At 36.5% G+C, this 18046-nt stretch overlaps 1 long non-coding RNA gene across 2 annotated transcripts in view; it reads right to left on the bottom strand.

Moving 5' to 3' along the window:
- LOC109263437 (uncharacterized) overlaps nt 1-18046 on the bottom strand; it is a 78773-nt gene that overhangs the window by 39633 nt on the left and 21094 nt on the right. The window contains exon 3 of one of the 2 annotated variants that reach the window (XR_008422950.1): nt 490-588. This is a non-coding gene — a long non-coding RNA (uncharacterized LOC109263437). Of the gene's footprint in view, nt 1-489; nt 589-13103; nt 13360-18046 lie in introns of those variants that run through there. The other variant, XR_002078210.2, reaches the window with a different exon arrangement.

Below are 18046 nucleotides of genomic sequence, written 5' to 3'. Positions count from 1 at the left end.
TTGAGCATAAAGAAGTGATATTTCTTCCTTAAGCCCAATAAAAGTGACACCATACCTGCTGCTGTGCTTTTCTCACTCTCCCCAGGCCTTTTCCCCAGCTAGAACTATACAGTCAAGCATGCTAGATCTGTGCAAAATCTCTGGAGCATGATGGCTGAGTTCAAACCTCTGTTCTGCCATTTTTCTAGCTGTGTTACCTTGGACAAGGTCACTTACTCTCTCTGTGCCTTAGTATTCATTTTCCAAGTGGAATAGAGCAGTGCCTACCTGTTGGAGCTATTATGAGGAATAAATCTACAAGCATACATAAAGTAAATAGATTGAAGCTGGCACACAATAGACAGACAATAAATGTTAGCTGTAATAATAGACATCCAATCTGATAGTGTCCTGGGCATGCAACCAGGGTCAGGTCCTAGTTCCTCCCCTTTGCTAAACTGGTGAGGGAGCCATACAGATGGCGCAGCAGAATATTCTCTTTGCACTCACACACTCTGAGAAGGATGGCTGGAAAGGGTCCTCTTTCCACCAAAGCTCTAGACAGTGTGGTGGAGGGAGAATCACACTGACGATCCTCAGGAAGCCCAGCTGTGAACAAAAACACAGTCTTCTTTTATTCCATGGGCAGTTATTTTCCTACCAGTTTGCTTTCAATTAATGTCAAAGATGTCCTAAAATTTGAACAAGTCTTTGATTTTTCTCAGCAAACTAGGCAGTTCCCCCAAATCATCACTAGCCACCTCTTTTTTATATTTTAAAATATGTACTATAAAGGCTTGAAATGCTGCCATCTAGAGACAGCTATTTCATAATGATAACCAAGGCAGTGATCTTGAAAGGCCACGAAATAGAATTTGGCCATGCATTCTAAAAGCCATTTTAAAACTCTATAGTGTAAGTTGATTACTTACCTATTTTATGTAAGTAGGATCAAGAAAAGGGGGAAAGTAATTTAAATTAGAAATAAATAGCATCCTTTATAAGTAATATTTTTAAACCAGTTGTCCCTCACAGGCAATGTACTACTTTTATTTTTGTGATGGGAATACTCTCTTAGAACAGAGGAGGAATATACAGGAGTTAGAACTTCTTCCCTCCTGGCCTACCACCCACGTGTGGGTGTCCCAGTCCCACCTGCTGTGCCCTGATAAACCGTACACTTCAGGAGAACGGCGACCAGAGGGCGTATGCCGCAGGTATTTCCTAAAGCCTCAGCTACAGGCTTTTCTGTACCTCTCTGCAAGGCTCTCTCTCTCTATGTGCACACACCTGTGGGTAAACCATTTTTAGAGTTCAGGGATTAAAATTACACATTACAGCATAGGACATAAGCAGCTAGTTAGGTTTTGTCACTATAATTAGAAATTTCATGAGGATCAGAAGAAAATCAAAGAAAATTGTTACTTCCATCCCACAAGAAAGAATGTTTTGCTAATACTATCCATTATGCAAAAGGGAAAAAGTCCAGCCATAAATATATGGAAGTTCCCCACATCCTCCATTAATACGTGACCAATGCCTCCTTTCCAGTCTTCAAATCTCTCTCACTGACATGACACTTCCATAAACTGTCACCATCTTTGATTCTTGCTGGGCCAACTTTTTTTTTCTTTTGTTTCTTTTCATTTTTTTTTTTTTTTTATGGTTTTCATCATTAACCCCTCCCTATACGTTCATCTGTTTTTTTTTTTTATTTTCTTTTAATCTTCATTTCTTTTTAAGAGAGAGAGACAGAGTATGAGCAGGAGAGGAGCAGAGAGAGAGGGAGACACAGAATCCAAAGCAGACTCCAGGCTGAGCTGTCGGCACAGAGCCCTAGGCTGAGCTGTCGGCACAGTGCCCTATGTGGGGCTTGAATTCACAAACTGTGAGATCCTGAACTGAGACAAAGTCAGATGCTTAACCAACTGAGCTACCCAGGCGCCCCTACGTTGATCCTCTTTGCATTCATCTACAAACTTCAGGAGTAGAATCATTCCACAATCACCTGCAACTGTCCAGCCAGCAGTGAGAATGGAATGAAGCAAAGTCATGGAGATATCAGAGATATTTTCAGGTCATTTGATAGAAAGAGGTGTCAAAGTTAGGAAAAAATATAAAGAATTTTAACTCTCAAACAGTGTTCTAGCTACAGTCCAACAGATATCTGGAAATCTAAAATGAATCAAAGTTGGCATTCCTTTCCTTAGACAGTAGACCAAGTGGCAATCCAATCTCCCAATTATCCTCAAGAAATGGCATGATTGCTACCACCCCCCCCCCCCAATTATTTAGTGGCTGAACTCTCATACAGTATGTAATGCATTCAGAGATGAAATATAAACTTGGATCTCCATGTTATAATAGGATAGGATTTTTTAAAGTTTTTATTTTAATTCTAGTTAGTTAACATTCAGTGTTATATTAGTTTCAAGCATACACTAGAGTGATTCAATAATTCCATATATCACCCAGAGCTCATCAAAAGTGCACTCCTTGAACCCTATCATCTTTTTCACACACACCCCCCCCCACCCACCTCTCCTCTGGTAACCATCAGTTTATAGGATAGGACTTGACTGCATGTGTCTAAATGCAATCACAATAAAGCTATAGATTTCAATTAGGAACAGGCATCATAATAATACTGTATCACATTTGTTCTGGAAGGCTAGACCAAGGACAAGAAAAATGTAAGTACTGAGACGTGCCTCTAATTTTTCCTCCCTATCTTATCATTATTTTGCTCTGCTGCAGGCAAACTGGGGACTACTCCACTCCTGTTTTGTTTTGTTTTGTTTTTTGCATTTATTTATTTTTGAGGGAGCACAAGTGGGAGAGGGGCAGAGAGAGAATGAGACAGAATCTGAAGCAGGCTCCAGGCTCTGAACTGTCAGCACAGAGCCCCTTGTGGGGCTTGAACCCACAAACCGTGAGATCATGACCTGAGCCAAAGTCAGCCGTTCAACCTACTGAGCCAACCAGGTGCCCCAGGGCAACTCTACTCTTTTGAAGAGAATACAAAGCAGGTTTTGGTTCCTTAGCAAACTCCATACTAAATTGAGTATTTGAAGCTACTTTATAATATCTTTTATAAGTAATGCCTTTGAATGCCTTTTGTTAAAATTCTACTTCAAATAAGTAGACAAAATATGTTAGAAAAGGATTCATAAGCCATGTGAAATTGCAAAAAAGAAAAAAATAAAGGAGCACAGCAAAGCATTCCTGAGATCAGAAACCTACACACACACAAACATTCACAAATGCAAGCAAAAATAGTCAGAAATAGAGTCATGCTAAGGTAAGACATCTCTAAACCTTTGAGAGATGCAGATAAAAGCCAATATGTGAATAATTGCATATCCATCCTTCATATCTATAAGTGGGAAGCTTCTATTTCATGGAAATTTAAAATTTATTCATGTGAAATCCCAGAACAAGAGGATTGAGGACAAAATAACCCTATTTCATCTCTGAATGGCTATCCTCTCCACACTCCCTAAAGGTTAGTTGAGAATAATTATCCTAGAATTTAACCATGGTGGAAATGGCCTGGCCAAGGATTTGTCCAGATTCTAGCAAGCAGGATACTTTTTGCAAGAAAATTTTCCCTGATTTTTTTCAATGGTTCATCTAAAGCTAGGTTTTATGTTAAGACCAGAAGAATTCAAAAGCTATGTCTTAAAAATTACTAAGCTTTGTTCTACATATAAAATTATTTTGAAGCACACAATGATTCATTCATTTAATTCAGTAATTCTGACCATCTATAATGAACCCAAATTGCATCAAGTTTGTAGAATTCTGGATAACATTAAATGATCTCTGCATTTACCAAATTTAATAACACATATAATCCAAAACAATATATAAAAGCCAAAAATGAAAAGAAATCAGAATTAAATGGTTTCTAATGTTTTCACCCATAATAGCACTATATAAATCATATCCAGCCTAATTATTATCAAATTTTTCCCTGAAATGATCTAACAGGTAGTATCATTATGTCATCAAATTGCAGAGTCCCATTCCATACTGCTGCCAGGGCCTCCTTTGATATCTATAGCTTTCCTGATACACAAAGGTGACATAAGCAGGCAGAGGATAATTCCTAGGAAAATTCACCGACTCTGATGCCTACTAGACTCATGGGTGCAGATGATACAATATCACAAGAAAAGCTAAAAAGAATAAATTTTTCTCTAAAGTGTTTTTTTCACTTTAAACTATCTTCTCCAATTCCTTCCCAATTCAGCCTACAACCCAAGCCCCAGCTTTTTGTAATAAATAAAGCTTTTATCAAGAAAAGTAGAGGAAAAGAGCTTTTGCTATTTCTTTTTAAGAGTTCCACCTGGGGGCGCCTGGGTGGCGCAGTCGGTTAAGCGTCCGACTTCAGCCAGGTCACGATCTCGCGGCCCGTGAGTTCGAGCCCCGCGTCAGGCTCTGGGCTGATGGCTCGGAGCCTGGAGCCTGTTTCCGATTCTGTGTCTCCCTCTCTCTCTGCCCCTCCCCCGTTCATGCTCTGTCTCTCTCTGTCCCAAAAATAAATAAAAAACGTTGAAAAAAAAAAAATTAAAAAAAAAAAAAAAAAAAAAGAGTTCCACCTGAAGTGCTTATCTGGTGATGTACCATATTGCCAATTAGCACTCCAAAGTTTCCATATTCTATACAGGTGCTGTAGATATTTTGGTACCTGAGTTATTTTATAGCAAACAAGTAAAGATAAAAATGTGCCTCCACTTTATCACAAAGAAGGTTGAAATAAGCCTGAAACCAAAATGAAATGCAGAATGAAAGCCTCTATGGAGGAATTATTAATTCATTCTTATTAGTACAAAAAAAAAATGACATCTCTGTAGAAAGCTTATGCCCCGTGAACAAAAGAGAGCTAATAAAGTCACACCAGTGACAGACTTTTAAATTCTGAGCCCTTCTCCTGGGGACCCAGGGCAGTTCATCTAAATTGAGTTCTAGGCTATTAGAAGATGTAACTATATGATCACTAAAAGATCATAACTAAGGTCACACAAATTTTCTTTGGCAAAAATTCACAGATACTCAACAATATGTAATGTTCTCATTGAAACGATTCCACAACTAACAATATTAGCATTTTCGTATCTGCTTTATAAAGGTGCACTATAGTAAACCTGCTTATTCTTTTCTCACATCTAACTCTGCTTTACTCAAATCTTTCTCAGACTATACTAAAGTCAAAATAAGAGGAATCTTCTTGCCACTAATCCAGGCAACCCTTTACAAGGTTAAGTTTCATACTGTTTCCACCATGTTACATTTCTTCTCAACCACAGCCAGTGACTTCCTGGTGATGGTCAAAATAACTTAACCTGCATCCACTGCCTCCCATGAGTTCTGCCCAGCCTGCCTTTGCCATCTTAGACCGTGGTGCATGGCCACTCAAACCCTCTGCTGTAGCTGGGCTTGCTGGCTCTTTGTTTTCAAGCACAACATGTAGATCCACTAGCGCACAGCATCTTTCTTCAATTTTCTTCTCTTAAAATGAGCTCTCATCCTTTTCCCTATCAGTCTGAACCCTACATTTGATTTCAGAGCCAGAGAAAGTCTCAGGTTCTCCCTGAAGCTGTTCCTAACCAGCCCATCTCACAGTTGTCTATACTTCCTAGGGACTTGTATTGCATTTATTGTCTTTGCCATTCAATTAATGTTTGGCATTAATGTTTAGATTTTTAATTAACTACTTGAATATTTATGTATCTCTCTCCACACATGTATTTAAATTTAGTAAGAATCAAGACACTTTTTTAATATTGATTTTGCCTTTAATTGTCATTCCTCACTGTACTGTACATAGCAGGTGTTCAACAAATTCTTAATTTATTCAAATAAACTCAAAGAGAAACACAAGGGATTCATGGTACATATAAAACATTCCTTTCCAGAGAAACCTGCTAAGCATTGCTCTAAGTTGCCAAGAGGAATCTTATCCCCTGGGTATCATTAAAAATAGATACATACTACATTGTGCTGGATCATATAAAGGAAAGTAATAACTCTGGAAAGAAATAACCACGGGTGTATCAGCCCCAGTTCTCCTGTTTTATTATTCTTTAGGTATTTCAATGCCTTCCAGACTGTAAACATCCAAAAGAAAGAGATAATTTAGTACCTGGGTGGGTACTTTTGTCTCCAGCGGATGCAGGGAAGGAAGGAGGTAAACCATTAACTATAGTGAATTCTGTTTGTGGCTCTAAAGTTAGGCTTGATAAATCTGTAAATGTTTTAACATATAAAATAAAGCAATATCACTTTATATCAGATAGTTTTCACAATACACACCTTTACTGAACAACATTAGCTAGAATCTACTACCAGCATATCACTGTTTCATCCTTCAATTCCATCTCTCCTGTCATCAACTCCACCTTTGGATTGGTCTGCTCGACCATTTAAATTTAATGCTGTTATGGATGTGGTTGTTTTAAGTATACTGCTTTGCTGCTTGGTTTCTATTTGTCTTGTTTTTTGATTCTCAGCTCCTCCTTTCCTGATTTTCTTGGGGGAAAGGAGGGGTGAACCAAATAATTTTCAGGATTTTGTTTTAATTTGTCTATCAACTTTTTAGCTATACCTGTTTGTATAATTTTGGGTGGTTATCCTAGAGATTACCTTACCACAGTCTACTTAGACTTAATGGTGTATATTAATTCATGTAAAATTAACAATCTTGTGAGAGTAAAATTCTATTTAACTGCTTCCTATCCTTTTGTTATTGTTTTTATATATCTTACTTGTGTTATAAATGCCTTAACCTCCATCAGTAATCTTATGCAGAAAATAGGAGTAGAAAAAAAAACCAATATTTTATTTTTACTACATATTTGCCATTTGTTGTGCCCTTCTTTACAGTACATCTGATTTTCATCAGGCATTATTTCTTTCTGGCATGAAGAACAACCTTTTATATTTCTTGAAAGTACAGGCCTGTGGTGCCTGGGTGGCTCAGTTGGCTAAGCATCCAACTCTTGATTTCAGCTCACAGTTTGAGTCCTGTGTCAGGCTTGAGACTCTCTCTTTCTCTCTGTGTTCACATGCTGTCTCTCAAAATAAATAAGTAAATGAATGAATAAATAAATAAATAAATAAATAAATAAATAAATAAATAAATAAATAAACTTTTTAAAAAAGCATAGGCCTAATGAAAACTAATTCTCTCAGCTTTCCTTTATCTGAATTTTTTTTACCCTCATGTTTTAAGGGCATTTTCACTGGATATAGAACCCTAGCTCAACAATTATTTTATTTTTCTTTCAGTATCTTGAAGATGCCATTCTATTATCTTCCAATATTTCTAAGGAAAAGGCAGCTAACATTCATATCTCAGAGTTCCTATGTATGATATGTGATTAAAATCCATGTTTTCTCTCCAACACTTTGACTATGATGTGCCTAAAGTGTGGTTCTTCTTTGTAGTTATCCTTTTTAGAATATGCTGAGCTTTCTGGACATGTGAGATGATGTTTTTTCACTTAATTTGAGCTGTTGTTTCTTGAAATATTTTTCTTCCTCATTCCGTTTCCTTTTTTTTCTGAAATTCAAATTAGTCATATGTTAGATCACTTGATATCATCCAATAGGCCACTGGAGCTGTGTTAATTCTTTCTCCAGTCTTGGTTTTCCTTCTCTTCTCCAGATTGGATAATTTTTATTGACCTGTCCTCTAGCTACTGTCTCTCTTCTGCTTCCTCTAATTTGCTGTTAAGCCCATCCCATGATTTTGATCATTTCAGAAACTGTACTTTTCAATTCTAAAATTTCTAGCTTTTTTTATAGATTTTCATTCTTTACTATTACAGGAAGTCATCAAAAGGACATAACCTATGATTGACTTGTGAGCTGGACCCAGGCAATCAGAGGCTGGTTATTCCCTTCCCTTACTTGAAATGTACATTCTACCCACTGTTCCTATTCTAGGAGTTCTTTCAAGGACACAGGCATGAAGATAAATGCATTGTTGAAACTATCTGGGACTCTCTTTCTCTCTCTGCTCACACTCTCTCAAAATAAATAAGTAAATGAATGAATGAATGAATGAATGAATGAATAAATAAATAAATATATAATAAATAAACTTTTTTTAAGAAGTACAGACCTAATGAAAACTAGTTCTCTCAGCTTTCATTTATCTGAATTTTTTTTTTACCCTCATGTAAAAAGCTGATACAATTGAACTCCATTAAGCCTTCTATGTAAGCTTTAGATTCTGGTGGGTGTATATGCAGATCTACTCATCCTGTGGACACCCAAGACAAGCCTCATATCCAAGTTTCTTTGCTTATTAAAACTGCCATCTACCAACTGGCAGCGGTCTGCCTTTTTATTTGGTCTCTTCTTGCCTTATGTGTATGAGGGCCAGTTTTGAATTTTACCCTGGGAACTCCCCAGGTTGTGAACTAATATTTACCGAGATTTCTGATCTGTTCACCCTTTAGAACTATTGTTTCCCTCAGGTCATTTAACATATTTATAAAATCAAGTTTAAAGTCTTTGTATGCTAATTTTCATATCTGATTCATTTGCTTTTTTTGTCTTGATTATGGGTAACTTTTTTTGTTGTTTCTCAGCATGTCTGGAAATTTGTTGTATATCAGATATTGTGTTTCATTGTAGAAATGCTGGAATCTATTAGCTTCTCTAGAAAAATGTTGGGTTTTGTTCTGGAAAGGAGTTAAATTCCTGGATGATCACCTAAAATTTGTGGAGGCTTAGTGTTATGCTTTGTGAGGGTGGATGGGTGGGTGGAAAACGCATGGAGTTTACCAAGTTCCCTAATTTGAAAGGACTAAATTCCAAACTCTGACTTCTCTGCTTTGAAAAGCATCTAAAATTTCTATTCAGTTTTCCATCCTTTCAGCTATTACTTTTAATGGACTTCATGGCCTCTCCCCCATGCATACATAGTTCAGAAGTTAGCCAAGGATTTGAAGAGAGTTCATCTTCATATTTTTGGTCTCCCTCTCTATAAATTCCTTCTTTGCAGGAGGTTCTTCTACATTTTTAGTCACTCTGACATCCTGGAACTCCAACCTCGCATTTCTCAAACCAGTAGAATTCTGGCTTTCTGTTTCAGTGTAGACTGTGTTAAAAATAAATTATATAAATGTGAATTTTGCCCAGTGTGTATGGGTGTCTCCTTTTAGGGTTAAGTCCTAAGTTCTGCCTGCTTCTGGTCATTTTCAATGCTTTTAAATTCTATATACACAAACACACGTATGCATAGACACATGTATGTGTATTATAATTATTATCTGTGGAAGGATCAGTCCAGTCCTCTGCAATTCCTGGGATTAGAATTCCCTCTTGGCATTCATTTTCAAGTCATCAGTCTGAATTACAGCAAGAGCCTCTAGTTCCCAAGGGCCTTTAACTCTTCTTTGACTCACAATTTTGTACTGTTCAAATATATTCTCCTGGCAGCAGCCAGAGTTATTTTATTAGAAACCTAAAATCAATCATGCCACTCTCTTTAACATCTTTGTATGGCTTCTCATTACACCTAGAATCAATCCAGAATTCTAACTATGTCCTTTAACAATTTATACAATCTGCCCCTCTGTCTATCTCTTCTACTCCATCTTACCTGCTCTATTTGCCCACTGGGTTTTGGTAACACCTCAAATCTTTAAACACCTGCTCAGGGATTTCAGATATGCTACAACCACTACTAAACCAGTGATTTTTCTACTCCCTGTATAAATCACCTGACTTAACCTTCAGGTTCTCACCTAAATGTCATTTCCACAAAGATGATAAAGCTGATTCCACAGATTGTGTTAGTCAAGTACTACATTATAAAGGGTGAAACCCTAATACCCTTCACTTCTTGGCTTGGAGAAAACTGGAAATCCAGGTTCAATAATCCACAACTCAAAAGCAGGAGATTGGAGGATTTCCTCCTTGGGGTGACCATCCCTAAAGGAAAGACCTAACAGATCCTTTATGACTTGTACTCTTCAATGAAACTGTCCAGCTGGATTATGCTACAGAGAAACCCACCAGTTGATACTTCAATCTACACACATGTGGAGAGGGCTTTCTGTCACCTCTTTGTATCTCACTCTGAAATGTGAGCAGTCAGGGACCACCAGTCTGTTGAGGAAAGGTCCCAGGATGAAGGACAGAGAACAACACACCTGGAAAGAAGGAACTTCCAGGAAACAAAATTTAGATTAAAAAAAAAAAAACTTTAAAAAAAATCTCTACCATTAATGTCCTCACAGAACCAAGTTTTGCTTCTAAAAAGGGACAAAATGGGAAATTTTAACTGAAATACCCAGATAGGATGAACACTAGCTATTAAAATGAGATGAAGGACTGCATCCAGTAGAACTTAAACATTTCAAAGTGATGTTGTCAAAAATTAGACAATTCTAAAGCCTACACTGAGAGTATTAAGGGTTAAACAGTGAGATTGGAGAAAAGATTTAGGGTTCTTGTGGGGAGAGCCACTGGGATGCTGTGAGCAAAGAGGGCTACAGAGGATCTTCAGGAAGAGCAGTCAGAGAACTTGATATGTACTCCAGCATTAGGAGGACCATGTGGACTGGTTACTGACTCCTGCCCAGGAACTATAGAGGGCAAGAGCACACTGGCAGGATGCTTTGGAGAGAAGAAGAGGTGCTACTTACCGCTTTGGGGTTAGTGTGCACAAAAGGTGCATGTGGGCAGATGTGTCCACATATTAGAGAGAACAAGCTTGGGAGTTGTCTTTGGTCCTGTCCAAAATTGTCACCTACAAGGAAAAACAGGCCTCAGCAAAGAAGTTGGAGATGGACATCTAAGCTCCTGGGGACTGGCTGCTCTATTTAAGGGGGTTACTGCTCAAATATAGTACATTAGTCTAAGCCAAGAGAGAGAGCCATGCTGAGGAATTTGATCTCCAAAGAATTCCCTAAATCTCTTCCAGGTCCACCAAAACAAAGTCAGCTTAGGACAGAACCAGTAGTAAAATGACTGCCCAAACGCACAGAGAATACAGCCAACCTGTTGATGTAATTAATGTTAACCTGGTTACATGCCATTCTTCCCTTTCACATAGGTTTCTCCAAAGGATGATTAAAGTTCTCCATGTTACTTTATCAGAAAGGATAGGAGACTAAACACTTATCTAGCACTAATGATATTCCAGACACTTTCTAGGAACTTCAAATTAACTCTTGATTTTCCCAACAACCTTCTTACATAGGTAATATTACTACCACCATTTTAAATTCACATAGCTGCTAAGTGGTGTAGCCACAGTTTAAGCACCTTAGTCCGGCTCCAGGGTCTGTGCTCTTAATCAACATATTTTATGGTTAGCTCTCTCATTCTAGGTGAAAGGATTATTCCCTGGCACACATCCTTGATTATAACACATACAAATAATAATATTCTGACAAGTTTTCGAATTCATTTTAAACCACGTTGTAAGAGAATAGATTTCTATTGTTTACAGCTGTCTTTCTATTCATTATCTTTTTTTCAGAAATAGAAGCAAAAGGAATCTACACTACTCAAGGACTATTGCTATCATGGGATTAGTCTGGAGTTCAGAAACACCAGCTTCCTTATGCTGAATTAAGGCAAGAAGTAGCTTGTTACTTTGATCAAAAGTTTCTTAGCTGAGACAATATTTAGGTTGTATGCATCAAAACTTAGAGTTAAATTTGATAAAGTCTGTTTTAGACAAGCAAGACACATTAAAAACATACATATATAGAAGCTTAAAAAATGGTATCAGTTTTCCACATGGAGGTGAATATTTTGAATATAGTTTGTTTTCAATCTAAGTAGTTGCCAATATTCTCAGTTATAAATTCCACATTTTAGGTCATTCAACACAAAGCTAACAGATTGGGGAAAAAAAGGTGAAACATTTTCCATTCCAATTATTTCCAAAAGACAAGACTGTTAGCATCACAGTTGAGATTTTTCATGTCTCACAGGATATATCACACATCTGGGTAATACAAAAGATCTAGATTTCTTGATCACCCTAACTAACTTTCATTTATTCATTAATTCAACAAATATTTATCGTGCTGCTACTATGTGGTAGGCATATGCTAGGCACTAGAAATCCAAAATTGAGTAAGGTAAATATGGTCTCTGCCCTCATGGAGTTTGCAGGTTAGTGGATTTCTCAGGATTATCTAGATCAACCTATTCCAAGTACCATTTGCAAATGGAAAAAAGTAGATAATCAGGTAGCCTCTGGATGAAGATCTGAGGGGATTTCCTATGAAATAAAGCATTAGGGCCTTATGATTTGAAGTTTAAACACCGATATGATTTCTCTTGGACTCTCTAGTTTTATTTTATACCACTATTTTATTGTATTATTACAAAAAATAATTTTTATATTTAATAGATTTGTATTATTTTACAGATGCTATTACTTTTGTCACATCCATAAATAAAAAACTTACTTCTTTTAGCCATATTTTCTGTGAGCATGTTTCTTTTGATTTTCGGTTACTCCACATTAGATGCCTTCTTTTCTCAAGGCAGAAACAGAAGCAGGGAGTTAGATGGACCGAAGCAGCATGCTATCAAGGGAGTAGCATATAACAACTGGGTGGTTTGGAAATAGTTTTCTTGAGCTTCCTAGGCTAAGTCAAAATAATGAGATGTCTGGAGAGATGTTTCTAGGCCCTGATCATATTTTAGCCAGGCCTAAAATATATCTCATTTTAATTCTCACTGTCTTTCTAAACAAACATCACAATGGTAAAATAATAAAAAGAAAATATTGGCAATTTATGAAATTCTTAGTAGCAAAACTGAATATAGAAACTAAGTTAAACAAGGCTCTATCTTACCTAATGTTCTTCATAAACTCCCTCTGAGGGATACTAAGTTGTTAACAGCCTCCAGAGGAGACTCTCTTGCCAAAGAGCTGTGTGAGATGCCAAGAGCACTGGAATCAGACCAACTCCAACTTCCTTTGACAATGGGCAGTTCCCAAGCCTAGCTCTCTCACCAAACCATTATTGGGGATGCCCTTTCTTCTTGGCCTCTGAATTTCATTTCTATTTTTTTAAGTTTATTTATTATTTATTTTGAGAAAGAGAGAGAGTACAAGCAGGGGAGGGCCAGACAGAGAGGGAGAGAGAGGGAGAATCCCAAGCAGGCACAGCACTGACAGCACAGAGCAGGAATGCAATTCACGAACTGTGAGATCATGACCTGAGCCTAAACCAAGAGTCAGATGCTTAACTGATTGAGTCACCCAGGAGCCCCTGAATTTCACAATTCTTAAAAATTATGTCTTACCTTGTTTACTTTTTCAATTCGTTTTACCTTTTATTGTTTCAGATCCCCTCATTTCTCCTTATTCTTCTCTTATTTCAGGATGTCCTGGAACAAAGTTTTGTTTTTTGTTTTTTGTTTTTTGTTTTTTTTCATGTGGAACCTGCTGGGAGTTAAATCAACAAGGATCTCTCATCTATACTTAATTTTCCTCACAGCATGTGCTATGGTACAGCAGTAATTCTAGACAGAAGTGTAGTGAGGTTTTGTTGCTGCTGCCATCCTAGTTACCAGAAAATCAATAAATGATTAGAACACCTAACACAGTGAATGATTCCAGTAGCATTGAAATAATGATGTAGGAAATCACTTAAAATTCATACATGCACTTGTTCTTTGGCTGTCAAGGTTTCAAATTTAACATGCATAGTGTCTAACCGGTTTCTGAATATAGTTTAAAAGTTTTAAGGTTGACTTTTTTGTTCCATGCTTTGCAATACACATTTAGAGAAAGAGAAAAAACTATTTAGAATGTTTGGCAACCAATATAATCAGGTAAAAAGTAAAGAAATTCAGTAAGAGTTATTTGTCCAGTATTTGTTCGTGTAAATAAATTTTCTGGATAGCTAATGTTTACTCTTTCTAGCATAAAAACTTTAAAATTTGTAATCACTTCAACTGCAACAAAATCTCTCAAAGCTCCTAAACATAATCCCTTTCTTCTTAAAATAAAAATATTAAATAGAATTTCATATTTTTCTTGATGCAAGAATTAGTCATTTGCCCTTGCTCTTAATATGCCTTTGGTTGTAACTGTTTTTTACAGCTTTTCCATCTTCCCATACCTGACAGAAAATGCCACACTTCATAAGATGAAAATAGCTCAAATTCTCATGTGCACATCCAGGCACTCAACACTGATCATTATTAGTCCTTCTCTTGTTCATCTTCCTCTCCTCTTTGCAAAATCTAAACTTTTACCCATGTCCTCAAGTTTCCAATTCCAATACTCAATCTCACCTCCTTCAGCTTTCCTATTACATTGATAAAATTGAAACACAAATCAGTCAAGGTCTTCTCCCTGCTTAATTCATATTTCAACCTCAGCTTCATTTCCTCAGGGGATGAATGGGCCCTCTTCCTCCAACTTTTCTCTATTCTTCTGGTTTATTTCCCCTGACTCTCCCATCTAAATCTGTTTTTGATATTGACCTATAAACATAATTAAGTCTAGCCCATCTTAACAAAAAAATGAAATGAAACAAAACAAAAACTCCCACTGATGCTCTACCCAATTTCAGATTCTATTGTTCATACGGATTCTCACTCACAATGGCTTGTTTCTTAAATGTTTTCTAATTCTGAATTGTAAATTCACTTAGTCTAAATCTATGGAAATAATGATGGGATCAGAATTAAATGCAGACTTTTCTGGAGAATAGTTTTATTTGTTTCTGCCAGATACCCATGACCACATTATTCTAATTTCTAGGATTGGGATTACATAAATCTGAATAACAATTCCACAAGTGGTCAGTGTTGTATTCAGGAATTCTTAAGAAATTTGTTCTCTTTTGCCCTCCCTTGCCGGAACCAAGAATGAACAAATGACCTTGTCACATATCTTTGCTGATGGGAAGATTTTTTTTTTCTAGATTATCTTTTTTACCAAGAAAATATCCCTTTGAAGGAACTGACTACTGGAATCACTGCACAGGAACAAGGTATTAGCCACGAAAACAGAAGCCTCTTTTATCAGAAAATACCTTTATGAGGCCACAAATCCAATGTTGGCTTACCCCACTAGATTCCTGCTTTTTCTTTATTTTTGGACAATGAGGAATTCCCTTATAAACCTTAAAAGGTTTTAAATTACATCTAGCACATTTTGTAGTAGAGCTCTCCATAGCTCTAGAAGCAAAAATTCCCAAGTTTCTCTAGCAGTAAGATTAAAGTCCTATCCATCAAGGTAATGTCAGACTGAATTACTGTGATTACAGGAAGATCCAAAGTAACAAGTTTTCTATACCTACAAAATAAAACATTTATAACTTATTTATAACTTATAACTTTAATTTAGTCCCAATTTCCTTCCCTTTATATTAACCAAACAGACAAAAACAAAAATCGACCTTGCAGAACCAACTATGAGAATTATATTTAACACGATTTCCATTTCAAAAAGATGAAAGAAAATTAGCCTTAAAAATTTAGGCAAACTGCCTAAGGTCATACAGCCATTAAGAGATAAATCTAGCAGGCAAACCCAGAGCTCTCTTTTTTAAAAACCCACAATAAAGAACAAATTATATCCTCCAATAATGTAGTTACTGAGTAGACACTATAAGATAACTGTATTTAGAATAAAAATAAAAGACATATAAAAGGAATCTAAGGCATACCAAAAGAAGTCTCTATAGAAAAGGACAAACTTTAGAAAGAATAAAATAGAACTTATATAACTGAAAAGGCTAGTAATTCCTCCTGACTTTCATTTCTGGTAATTATAGCAAATTAAAACAGATCAAACCTCATGCTAAGAATAACTATCAAAGCTGGCAAAATATTTTTTTAATCTACTTGATTCTATTTGAAATTTAAAGAGGCAAGGATAAATTATAAGACCAAGATCTAGGGGATAAAATTAAGAAGACAGAAGAGCTTTGTATCTGGGGTCACTTTTCCTTAATGTACATGCTTATACCAGAAGAACCATCTGAGAAAATCAGGAACTTAGTAGGATTTTGAACAGATTCATGGTATCAAGGGACAAGAATTGGAGTTCACTGCATACTCAAAATATGGGTCATGGCAAACACCCTGGACTTAGGTTTGGGTCCACACAGAAATACACCCTAGGAATGTGAGTCCATCATTAAAAGACAGGCTTTTAATCAGCACTGGCTCCCAGATAAGAATCATCACAAACTGTTATTGAATTAAGATGATCTGAAAAAAAAAAAAAAGATGATCTGGAATTTGTAGCCAAGTACCAGAAGAAAATATGAATCCTCTCTGATGGAAAATAACATCATCATACCCTAAATTAGCCGTATTGCATCGGGTTAAATGTGCTGTTTACATTAAAAAAATAAACAAGATACAGGGAGACAAGACAACATGATCACAACAAAGATAAAAACAGGTAACAAAACCAACAAACCCAAAATCCAAATAACAGAATTATTGGAAATGGATTTTAATATTTTTAAGGAAATAAAATATAAAATTGATAATATTGGCAGATAAGTAGAAATTATAAAAAAGAATCAAATGAGATCACATTAAACTAGAACTATAGAGAGGATTAACAGGGCAGGGTCAAGATGGCAGAGCAGCATGGAAATTCTCCGCTTCTTTCATCCCTGAAATGCAGCTAGATCAGCACCAAAGCATTTTGCACACCAAGAAAATTGATGTGAGGACTAACAAAACAATCTGCATAAGCTGAAACACAGAACTTGGCACAAATTCACCCAAAAAGAAAGAACAGAAAGAAATGACAGCCAGGGACTTTATCAACACAGATATAAGCAAGATGTCTGAACCAGAATTTAGAGTCATGACAACAAGAATCATAGCTGGGGTTGAAAAAAGCTATGGACATAAAAGAAGTAAAATCTGTGGACATAAAAGAAGTAAAATCTAGTCAGGATGAAATTAAAAATGCAGTAACTGAGAAGCAATCTCAAATGGATGCTACAGCAACAAGGATGGATGAAGCATAGCAGTGAATCAGCAATATAGAAAACAAACTTAGGGAGAATAATGAAGCAGGAAAAAAAAAGAGGGAAACTAAGGCAACAGAGCATGACATAAGAATTAGAGAACTCAGTGACTCATTCAAAAGGAACAACATCTGAATCATAAAGGTCCCAGAAGATGAAGAGAGGGAAAAAGGGGTAGAAGGTTATGTGAGCAAATCATAGCAGAAAACTTTACTAACCTGGGGAAAGACACAAACATCAAAATCCAGGAAGCACAGAGAACACCAGTCAGATTCAACGAAAACTGATCATCAACAAGGCATATCACAGTCAAATTCACAAAATACACAGACAAGGAAAGAATTATGAAAGCAGCAAGGGAAAAAAAAAGTCCTTAACCTATGAGGGAAGAAAGATCAGGTTCACAGCAGACCTATCCACAGAAACTTGGCACACCAGAAGGGAGTGGCAGGATATATTCAATGTGTTGAATCAGAAAAATATGCAGCCAAGAATTCTTTATCCAGCAAGGCTGTCATTCAAAATGGAAGGAGAGATTAAAAGTTTCCCAGACAAACAAAATTAAAGGAGTTCATAACCACTAAATCAGCCCTGCAAGAAATTTTAAGGGGGACTCTCTGAGGGGAGAAAAGATGAAACAAAACAAAAAAAGAACAAAAGCAACAAAAACTAGGAAGGACCAGAGAAACATCACCAGAAACTCCAGCTCTACAGGCAACATAATGGCAATAAATTCATATCTTTCAGTTTTTGTTCTAAATGTCAATGTCAATGGACTAAACCGTCCAATCAAAAGACATAGGGTAACAAAATGGATAAGAAAACAAGATCCATCTATATGCTGTTTGCAAGAAACCCATTTTAGACCTGAAGACAACTTCAGATTGAAAGTAAGGGGATGGAGAACCATCTACCATGCTAATGGTCAACAAAAGAAAGATGGAGTAGCCATACGTATATCAGACAATCTAGATTTTAAAGTCTGTAACAAGAGATGAAGAAGGGCATTATATCATAATTAAGGGATATATCCACCAAGAAGATGTAACAATTGTAAACGTTTATGC

The sequence above is a fragment of the Panthera pardus genome, unplaced genomic scaffold, assembly GCF_024362965.1.
Source record: "Panthera pardus isolate Hobbes unplaced genomic scaffold, ASM2436296v1 HiC_scaffold_17, whole genome shotgun sequence".
NCBI classification, from domain to species: domain Eukaryota; kingdom Metazoa; phylum Chordata; class Mammalia; order Carnivora; family Felidae; genus Panthera; species Panthera pardus.
This window is presented reverse-complemented; position numbering and strand designations above follow the sequence as displayed.